This window comes from Apteryx rowi, unplaced genomic scaffold, assembly GCF_003343035.1.
Source record: "Apteryx rowi isolate R43461 unplaced genomic scaffold, aptRow1 scaffold_303, whole genome shotgun sequence".
Classification (NCBI taxonomy): Eukaryota; Metazoa; Chordata; class Aves; order Apterygiformes; family Apterygidae; genus Apteryx; species Apteryx rowi.
In genome coordinates, this window is record NW_020449453.1 from 169,929 (window position 1) to 181,483 (window position 11,555).

The window sequence follows — 11,555 nt, forward strand, 5'->3', positions numbered from 1 at the left end:
TCCAACTGACTTCAGAACAGTTGTCACACATTTATTGTTCAGACTTTGCTGGTTGGAATAGCTCTGGGAGATGCCTTGTAGGATACATTTCCTACAGTGGCTTTGCAGTGATAGGCTGGTGTGACAAGACAGTCTTTACAGGCCTGATTGATAGCTTCTTAACCTTTGAGGATTAGAAAAGTTTTTTGCTTGTTTTTTTTTTCTCCTGTTATATTCAACATGTATGCATGTGCTTTAACCAAGTTCTCAGTGGTGCTGCCTTTTTATTAATCTTTGTAACATTTTGTCTGGAAAGTAGGAACAGAATACGTGGACAAGTTCATACACCTGTATAAATGTTATTGTTAACAATTACTGCTCTGCTAAGGACGTGGACAGATTTGTCAAATCCTTGGGAGAACTTTATCACGTGTAGGAATCTGAGTTTATGAGAGTTAGAGTCTGGATAAGTGATGGTGTGCCACACACCCTGTTTGAGCTGCAGCTGCATGGGGTGATGGGTTTGCATTCCCAGCTGATCTGGACCAGCCCACCCATTTGCCAAAGATTGTTCCTCTACTCCGCTGGCCCAACTGCCCGTGTAATCATCCCCTGAGCAAAGTCAGGTCAAAACGATATGAGTTTGTTTGAGCATTTTCATAACTAAATCTGAAGTCACTGGATGCATTTTCATCAAGCTGGGTTAGGAAATGAGCAGTTATGCTGGCAAAGTCAGTGGGGATTTAAGCTGCGATGGAGTTCATGGCAAGGCATGGTGAAGGGGGGGTGAATGAGGAGCGGTAGTGCTCCTCTTGGCGTAGTGGCAGCTGGAGCAGGAGGTGAGCGCTCGCTCCTGCAGTTCAGCCTGTTTGTGGGTTCCCTTGTCATGAAATCAGCCTGGAGGTGGGAAGGCTTGGGGGGAACAAACTGTTGTCTTCAGCTAACAATGGGAGGCTATGGAGAAGACGGTGGTGCATGTGGCAGGGTGACAGGCCATGGGCATAGGCTGCACCAAAGAAGGTTCTCGTTAGACAGAAGAAAAAATTCTTCACTGTGAAGGTACATGGGAACAGGTACCAGAGATGCTGTGCAATCTCTGTCTTTGGAAATATTCAAAACTGACAGTACAAGGCCCTGTGCGACCTTTCAAACTGGCCCTGCTTAGAGGTTCTTACCAACATAAATTATTCTATACTTCTCATTTTTATGGTATTTTAAATTAGATCAAAGTGGGTAATCCTACAGAGAAGTAAATGTTCATATGCAAGCTGGCACTGAAAATAACCAGCAACCAAATTCAGTGTCCCAATTTTCCATGCAGGAAACTGAGGCAGAAAGAGAATTGTTTTGTCCAAGGCACACGGTCCCAAGAGCAGGGATTATAATGCAAAGGTTGCAAAGGTTGCAGGTGCACAGCCTAGTGTTCATACCATCTCTCTCCCACTGCTGTGTACCAGTGATGACATGGGATTTACCAGGGCATAGCAAGGATCCCAGCTCCTCCCTGGGAAGAAGAGCACTAAGTGAAGCAGCAATGTTCAAGTTGCRCTTTCTGCTGCTACTGCTGCCTACGAAATTGGAGAACATCCCTGTAGTTGTGGTATTCTGAAGCTGACAACATTAAAATGTCTTATTACAGCTCTGCAGGTCTGTATATTTTATAGATATAGTATAACATATACATATGTTATGTTAATTTATTAGTAAGATGTTAAAATGGGATATGTTAATTCACAGCTAACTGCGGATGAAGCTATGTTCCATCAAGAGTTTTGACTGGCATGTTTATAATGTAGACATAGAAATAGATATGGCAGAAATAAACTGAAGAATTGGAAGGCCTGGGTGGGTTAATAGAAACTATTCTGCATGCACAAGGTAAATGTGATCTTTTATGGAAGGAGCTGTTAAATCTCCTTTTTTGGGCAGCCAGCTGAACTTACCATGCTGTTGTGTATGAAACTTATAAACTGAGGTTATTTTCATCGGGATTTTAAAATGATGTGGGTGGATTTAATGATTCTGAAAATGATAGGTGAAGAGGAATGGGTTGACCTAGGCATGTGCAGGGACCTGTGACTAAGAYATCGCTCATGGTGGCAAGTACATCTCTGACCCTACTTCATGCTGCTGCTTCTGTTGTCACACTTTTCTGAACAGACTTTCTAGGTGTACAGAATAGCACAAGTCAAAAGTGTAGCTTTGTGTGATAGTCTAGCAATCAAACAGCACAAACTTAAAACCAAAATTTGTCTGCTTCTGATGTAATCCAGATGTGACCACGAATTTCAGGAGGTAAAGCTGCATTACCAATTCTCAGAAAAGGCTGCTTCCAATAAAAATTGCATGGACCACACTGTTCTTTCCTTTCTTTGAAGCAAATGTCTAATTTTCTTTCAATTACATTCAGCATTTGATGTAAGGGAGAGATGGATCTTTTGTATTCAGGGATGTTGTCGTCTACAGACATTGTTGTAATAACCTTTTGCAGTATAATAAGCAAATAAAGTTACTCAGTACATTCACATTGCTGAGGAAATTTGCCAGTTAGAATCTGCTAGAATGACTGGGAAGATAAAAATAATCCTTAAAGTTTGAGCAGTCACCTTGCTGCTGAACCATGATCTATTCTCATGTTTGAGAATCCATGGCATCTGTATCAAAATACGACTGCTTTTATTTTTTTTTACCAGCAAAAGGCATAATACAGAGTTCCAAACTGTGGAGCTGGTCATTGTCACAGTGTATTGTATATTGTAGCTTCTTTATCTTATGAGTAGAGAGTCAGATTGAGATTTAAAGTATGACTTTTACTCTTCAAATTCTGTTTTCAGTCCATGAGTAGTGGAGATTTCTGCTAAAACAATCAATGGAAATGCTAGCATTAACTTTGAGAATAGCATTATGCTCCAGAGTTAACATCCAAATAAAATGAATGGGTTCATGTCACACAGCTACGTGTATTTGTCTCTTTACCATATAGATTCATTTAAGAGCAAAGTACTGATGAAATTTGTTTAGCCATTATTTTGACCAGAATTTAGGCAATAGTTTTATAAGATGCTATCATAAGAAACCAGCTGAATCACTGAAATGATCTGAGTTTAAAATAACCCTTCTTGGTGGGGGATATTTTAAACCTGAATCATTTGAGTGACCTGGTTCAAGTGCAGTCGCATAGTCGTAGCAGCACAACCGAGAGAGCAATGGGCTCAGTGCCTGGTGGGTGTGATGCCTTGAACCGGGGGTAGGGTAAGTCATGCTACTGCTAAAGCTGGCATTGTATTTTCAATTCCATGGAAACTGGTGGAAGCACTAGCAAAGAGATAGCTGAGTAAGTTGATGACTAGCACATCTTGACTCTCCCCTTGAGACTTGCTTAAGATTGTGTGTATGACTGCTGTGACACTTCAGGTGTTTAGCTTGTGACTTTGATTTTCAGAAACCAAACTAACTTGCAGTTTGTAGGCTGAAGCTTTCTGGTGTTTGGTTACCTGAGGGCATGGGGACCATCTAAACAGAGAAAAGCAAAATTCCAGAAAATTGACAAGTCTCAGCAAGTGCTGATTTTAAAAAAGCTATTGCTTTTTTTTTTGTAATACCCTCCAAAGGAATGGTTTGAAAAAGGGACGAAGCATTACAACACCCAACTTCAATGTACCTGACACCTGGTAAATCACAAAATGGTAAAGCTAGAAGGGATCTTGAAAGGTTCATTTGGACGGTCCCCCATCTGTGCGAGGTCTGGCTTGCTCTGTGTGCCTGAGTCACTCAAGCTGGCTCTCCCAGCCATTTTACCATCTTGGTGCAGTGCCCAGCCCTGTGTCCATGGCATGCTTCACTGAACACGTGTGTGTGATGGGATCTCAGGAGGCCTCGCACCAATTCCTTGGTGCCTAGTGTACAACCCTTTTCATAATCAGCCCAGGGTGTGTTGTAGGGCGTCTTTTCCTTATGGCCACAAAGCATTTTCCTTATGCAGCTGAAGATGCAGCCTGCTCTGTGAGGTAGCTTTTTTGGTCTAGAAAACTGCTGAGCTTTGCATATTGAAGGTGATGTGAAAAAAGAGTGATCTGCCAGAGGAGCTCTTCATGGCCTTTCATGGCCTACAAAAAGCCTTTGGCTCTTCTCAGCTCCTGCACCGAATGAAACACTAGCATGCCAGCTGCATTGTAAGCCAGTTTTGGGACCTACATGGACAAAAAATTATTCACTTTTTTGCAAGGTTCATTTTCTGACAGATTAAACCCCAGACCTGCCCACAGATGCATCAGACGGGTGAGAGCACCAAAATAAGAGATGAGGCTGGGATGCACAGCAGAAGTGGGGGGAGGAGGACTTCTTTAATGGTAGCTAGTCTTTAAGAACATAAAAACTGCTCTGCTGGTCATACCATTTCCTTTTGGTCCAGTATTCTGCCTCCAACTGTGGCAATAGGAAGATCAAACTTTAAGAACCTCTGGGGTAAAGCAGTATGTGAGCAGAATTTTGATATAGCTGAACTGACCTAGTAGCTTACTTATGCCAGAGTAAATATTCCCACTTTATCTGTCAGTGCTCTAACATGCTAGAAAATAATTCATTTTTCCTTAGTTGGATTATTTTTCTGTTGGCTTAGTGAGTTAAATCAGTTCATCAGTGAGTCTGACAAGCACCAGAGCCAGTGCAAGAGAGGGAACAGTCTGCAGATCTGTAAGCTGGGGAGAGGAGAAGACTTGTTATGGTGACAGTGAACTGTTGCAACAGCTCAAATTATATTGTCAGGCCTGACCTAAATCTTGCATGAAACGAAACCTGAAACGAGTCAGATTTTGTTCTATTTTTAACAATGTATGTTCAGCAAGCTGCAGTAAGCAGAATAGGTTTAGACTAGTCATTGAATAGGAAAAGTCTGAGAAACAGCGAAGAGCTGCAGGAAGTGAGTGAAGTCGTTCAGGAAATGGTTTTCTGTCTTTAATCCTTTTTGGGGAAAGGATGTTAGCTGGAACACTAGAGCACTTGATGTTTGGATGAGCTGTAAAGCTGAGGCCGTGGCCACTCGTGGTCAATAAAGATTGCTTTTTGGCACTTTTCCCAAAAGTAGGTTCATTAAATGCAATGTGTTGGCCAAATTCTAACTGAGTAAATCCATACTCTCTCTCTCAGGGCCCCTGAAATATCAGCTGGGTAAAATACTCACTTCGTAGGAAGAGAGGACTTGCTAATGGTCCAGTAATTCAGTACCTTGGACTGGATTCTCATTTGATATTAATGTGAGTAGCTCAGCTGACTCCAAAGGAGCTACTCTGATTTACACCTGCAAAGAGTGGGACCTTTATTTTCTGCTGATTACAGTGCCAGAGTTATCAGGGCAAGATACAAAAAATAGGCAATTAGGGAATAAACTGGTCATTGAAAAAGTTCCTATTACCAGACATTTAGTGGCTGGATTGTGCTCTGAAGGTTTACATCTAATGAAAGCCTTTGCCCTAACTTTCTGTACTACTGCTGTGTTTTGCTGCTGCTTTACAACCCAGAACAGGTGGCCCTTCRGCCCAAAGCGAAGTGATTCCTGCACGTTTATAGCTTGCAAAGCATTTTGAGATCCTCTGAGAGGAAAGGCAGTCTTTGTGATATATTGTGATGATCACTGTATAAAATGATTCATTCAAATAAGAGAGCTTCCTGAACATCTTTTTTTTCAGAAGAAGGACTATTTTACTAATTCAGGATTTATTTGCTTGGATTTAAAATTGAGGTGTTTTAGTAAAATCAGTGAACATAAGGTATTTTCTTCATCACTTGTTTGTCTCATAGCTTGTGGCCTCAAAGTGGGACGTCTTGACTCAACTTCAGTGTCTTCTTTTGTGCTTAGCGTAGCATGCTTTGCTAAGGCTAGCTTACTTTCAGGGTGGATTGCAAGTGTTTCAGCTGCATCTCAAAACTGAATCCTAACAACTTTGTCAGAGACAGACTTGCACTTAAGCCTCCTCCTCCTCCTCCTTTTCTTTCAAGCATAAAAAATATTTAAAATGGGATAAACAGAGAAAGTCACCTCAAATCAGAGATGCATGAAGAAAAAAAGCCAGGACTCAAATACAGGGAAACATGAAGCTTTCCCCAGTCTTCCGGTCAGGCTTGTATGCAGCCGTGACAGGGTGGGAGAGTGGTGTAGCTGTTCTCTCGTTATATGACACAGAGCACATGCCTCATTAAGCAACACTAATGGGTGTATGTGCATGCCTTCCTGACATCCACAGGGTGAATCCAGGACTGACCTAGCTAGCCATGGCTGCATTGCTTCAGTTCCTCTAGCAGGGCATGCTGGCACTATGTGGCTCTCCTGAATAGGGTCAAAGAGCAATAAATACTGTATAAAACATTCACTTTAGACCCTTGTCTATACATATGTGATACAGATATTGTAAGAGGTGGTGCTCAGCACTTATTTCCAGATCATTGCCTCTTTTGGCTCTTCATACACCTTTTCTTTCAGACCTTCTCCAAAGATATGAAGGAATGTAGAAACTTCCTTGCTGACGTAGAAACAAAATTGCTCACAAATGGTGTACATCCCAGCATCTTTCTCTGCCACCCCTCTCACATGGTAGTGGCCAGATGCGTAAGAGTCTCTGCCAGTTTTTGTTGTGCTTGTGGAGGGGCAGTTGACCGATGGCTTGGTCAGTCATCTGCATGCTATGAGCTATTGCTGTTTGGCTCCCTATGTTGGGTCAAGCGTGACAAGTGGCTGGGGCTGTGAGGTTATCTGAACTCTCAGTCGCGGGAAGCTTCAAGGCAATGGGCACTGCTAATGTTGACACTTATGGGTTTCTCTGGGGTTTGAGCGCTGGCCCAGCCCAGCACTGTCCTGCCATCACCACAACCATCGTCGCCTCCTGCATCTTTGAAAGGGATGTGGTAAGTCTTTTTTAAGTAGAAAAATGGCATTGCACAATAGTGAACCCTGTTAGTGCAGAAAATTAAAGGGAAGGGGAAAGCGCTGGTGCAGCAAATGCCCATTCTCCATGTCTGCCCTTTCCTGTCCTTCTCCCTATTTCATAATCCAGCTGGCTCTTGCTGACTTGTGCTGCCTCAGCTGGGCAGACTGACTCGGGGGCAGAGCTAGGATCAGTTTATTTCCATTCCTTATGTTTGCCCCTTGAATAAGCAAAGGTCATAGTTGAAAGTTAGTATGAATGACAATACAGAGACAGTTTGGAGGCCTAAGAGAGCAATGAGTGCTGTTATAATTTCCTTTAAAGTAAACAGAAAAGTCTAAATTCAGTACTGATGTGTTGCCCACGCAATGCTGTTCATTGCAGAGAGAGAGCAGCAGGGTGAATCCTGAGACTGGTGCGTATATAGTTGATTGCAATATGATTGACAAAAGTGAATTTAAAGATGGCATTAATAGTGAGGCTTATAATAAAAGTTGTACCACATTTTATTGTATGTCCCTGTTTTGAGTTGCTTATCATATTGCTGAAGTTCTGTCATCTGGATTGAATATTTCCATGCCTGTTTCTACTCATTTATTTTTTGTGAGAAAAGTGAAGTTAAAACAGATCAACCATTTCTGAGAACACAGAAATAATTGTTTTTGCTGGGCTGAAATGTTTCTTATTGCTCTCTCACCAAGAAGATTTATCAGTACTGTGGTCTGCCACAGGGATCAGAAATTAGGTGAGAGGGTCATATTAGCATTACGGATATAATTTTAGCTGTCATCATGAAAATCCCCTCGCACTTGGCTAAATTATGGGTTGTTGAAAAATGTTGTGTTTTACATGTTCAGCAGGGGAGCTGTTAAATTTTTGAGGTGACAAAGGTCAGAGATGCGGAAAAGGGAAATATTTTGGTTCTTCGTTTGCAGCTTTTGCAAATCAAAGACTGTTGCTAGTTGGAAAGCACCACAGCAGTGGATGGTGTTATCATCACCACCTTTCCTGACCCCACCCCAATAAATCTGTGCCTGGTGATATGGGAGCAACTATGTGAAATAAAAGCAAGACTAAAGGAGGCAACCACAGCACACACCAGGATTGACAAGACTGACAGTATCAGTAGGAGAAGGATGACAAGGATGAACAGCGAGGAGGACACATGTATCTGCTACTGCCTTTGAATGATCACTGAAGCATTTTGGAGTGACTGTGTCTTGAGTGCAGAGGTAACTGAGGGAGATGCAGCAGAGCTGATGTACAGATGGCAGTCCCAAAGGCTTTTCATGAGGACCCTGCTACAGTGCAGAAGCAGCTTTTGTATTGGGTACCAGTACAAAAAGAAAGCAAGAGGAAGCCAGAAATTAATGTTGAAGAGAGAGAGAAAGCAGGTTAACACACATATCTGTGATGGTGATGGTGGCTTAATCTGCCAGTCTGATACAGTGGATGAAAAACACAGCTACAGGATTAAATTTTACAGAGCTTCTGCCTGCACTGAGGGTGCTCTTGCCTCCCACAAGCAACAAGATGACATGTGTACCATCCCCATAGTATAACTGGGGCCACCCATCCTGGGATCAGCCAGGATTTTCCTTCTAATTTCTTCACCTGTCTCTTGCAGACCACACATGAGGCCAAGTCCTGGAGCTAAAAGCAGGGAGATTCTCTCTCCTTTGTATGTGAGGCTGTATGTATGTATTGAGAAGGAGGAGAAAACTTCTATGATAACATGCAGATAGGTAAATAGTTTGGGAGAACAGAAGCAACAGGCACCTGGGTAGAAACTCATGGAGTAATAGGTTTGCAAGTATGAGGGTATGGAGCCAGATGCAAGAATTAAGGGGCCAAAATGAGAAAGGAGGAATAGAGTGGGAGTGATTTTCCCAGACAGTTGTGTAATTATTCACAGGGGATGATGCTATAAAAATCAATCATGATTATGTAGGAGAATTTTATCCGTAGGACCCTTATCTCCTTACTTGCTGAAGTTGTAAGGTATGAGGCAAAAAACGCCACTATAGTGACTATAATGATTATGCAAAAGGGAACCAAGAGAATTGCAAGGACATCCTGAACCATGGTATTTCCCAGTTTCTGAGTGCTTGTCTTTACAGTTGGAACATACTAGATTATTGTTACTATGTATTTGAATATTTGAATGTATCATAAAGTACAATAATTAAGGGCATTCTAAGGGCCACTTAAAGAAGTTGGTTACACACAAGCAAATATTAAAATGGTAACAGAATCAAACAAGACCAAGAAAAAAAAAACATTTAATAGGTATATAAATTACATTAAGTTAAAAAATCACCCTAACAACAAACAAAACTTGTAGTGGAAACTAGATTTGAATCAATGGAAACTAAAGAAAGTAAATCAAATGGGTATAGCTTTTCCTCTTAGTAAGGGATTAGTTACAGGTTTACATTTTTAATGCTAGACACAAAAGTGGCTTGATTTTTGGAGATAGCCGTTTGCTTAGTGCCTTAAATATGAATGTTTGACAGAATTAATCTTGCCTAATTTAGACATCTAAGAGTTTTCATTTAAATCTAAGCTATTCGTATTAGGCTGGCTCTGGAATCAGTAGAGAGAAATAGCATCTTCAGAGAGTAAATCATTTCCTCTATCGTAGATGCCAGTCTTACCATCAGATGACTTGATCTCAAAAGATGTCTATTTTTCTCCATTGCTGATAAAGGATCTTAAGACAACCAAGTCTTGAATGATCCACTTTCAGGCAATTAAGAACATGAAATGAATCCCATCAGTCTTAGTGTCTAAGATAAGGCATTGGAAAACTGTAGCCATAATAGCTACTAATAAGGCCATATCAAAACAACTAACTGTTGCAGATTGTGCTCTGTATACTTGAATGGGTAGCTTTCCAAAAGGGTGGGCCAAGCAGTGCAGACACAGAGAAAATCAGCCAGAGTGCAGACCACGTTGGTAATAAGCAAAAATCCAAAACTCCGTTTTGGAGGGTCACATGCAACAAGGACTCTGTGACCCAAAGTCACCCAAAGATGTCATGCTTTCTCCTGGATCATCTGTATTTCAACTTCAGTTTGAATGAGTCTTTTTCTAGAGCTCTTCAGGGGCTTTGGGGGATTTGTCTATATATATGGGTTGGTTTGATTGTAACATTTCTCTTTTCAGCATCTGGACATCTCATTTAATCAGCCTTTTCAGATTCTTACTCTCTTCAGATCAGAATCTGAAAGGCCTAGACTGAATTTAGAGGAAGGGGATGAGAAACAGGAAATGACCCAACAGGATTTATTAACCTTCTCCCCAAAAGCCTTCGTACTTTCATTGCTTGAGACCATAGAGCTGTCTTATTCCCTTCCTTCTTCATCTTTGCTTTTGGTGCCAGAATCAGCCAGTTTCTGGTTTGGCAGTTTTTACAAGGTGGCTTAATTATTAAGCAATGGTGTGTTGGCAGGCAGATGAGAAGAGCTGGTTAGACGTGAGAGTGGATGAGAATGTAGCTGGTCCCTAAAGGTGTCCGTAAGAAGGATTCCTGCTTTACTGGTACCTATTTGCTTCTCTTCCACTCCAACAAATGGGCAACAAGCAAGTGTGCTAGCCCTGCCCTGGGGTGCATCAGTACATGCAGCAGGGCCAGAGGAAAGTTTCAGTGAATAGAGGTTCATATGGCTGTGACCAGGAGAGACTGCGCTGTATTGAAGCACAGTCTCAGGGGTGTCTTCTGGGATTTCTTCTGGTGTAGCTCCCCTCTGCTTTCTGCTCTTGGCCTACAACCAGGATCTGCACCTAACTTCTGAACTTCCAACTTCTGAGCTCATTTGTGGGCTGGAAATAGATGTGAGCCCCTCTGTTGGGCTCATGACCCCAAATGATATGATAAGCTGGTAGGTTTCTGTTGGATGCAGGAGAGTTGTGACCCTTACTTTCAGAATTGCCATCAGTTTGGAAATTGTGGTTATCTTCAGTCATTTTGTGAGGAATCTAGGAAAATTATTTTTCCTTCCCCTGTGGTTCTGTTGAAAACTAAACCACTTTTAGAGCACTAAACAGAGACGACAGTTCAGGGTAAGGCTAAGAGTGTGTGGGTGTTCAGTTCATATAGTGTCAAGTGGCAGTTTATTCTTACAAAAATACACCTTTTGTTACTGCACCTCTCCTTGAATATGTCTGACCACATAGATGGTTTCATTATTTTACCTTGTGAACAGATTCCTTTAATCTAATTTATTAAAATTGCTGTGTGTCCAAGTATGGCATCTTTTGTGCAACATCATACCAAATTGATACAATTAATTAAGAGACTTTAAAAATATGTATGTGAATTGCAATGAATTTTGAAACATGAAACTTCAATAATTTATAGTTATTTTGTTGAATGAGATGACTCATTATGCCTGGGGAAAAAAAGATCATGTAATTTTGTTATATTTTCTTGTCATTAAGAAAATACTATGCTTCAAGCAGATGAAGGATATTAAAATTTGCAGACCCATTATTTCTGGATAGTGGTAGCAAAGAGTAGTGTATTACTTATGTCTACAAATATATATGAGTGTTTTAGCATCCACTTTTTACTTTTATTTAAAAAAAAAGGTTTCAGATTTGGGGACAAAGTAGAGCTGTGATTTGTAGAAGACAAGCCTGAACACACCAGTATCT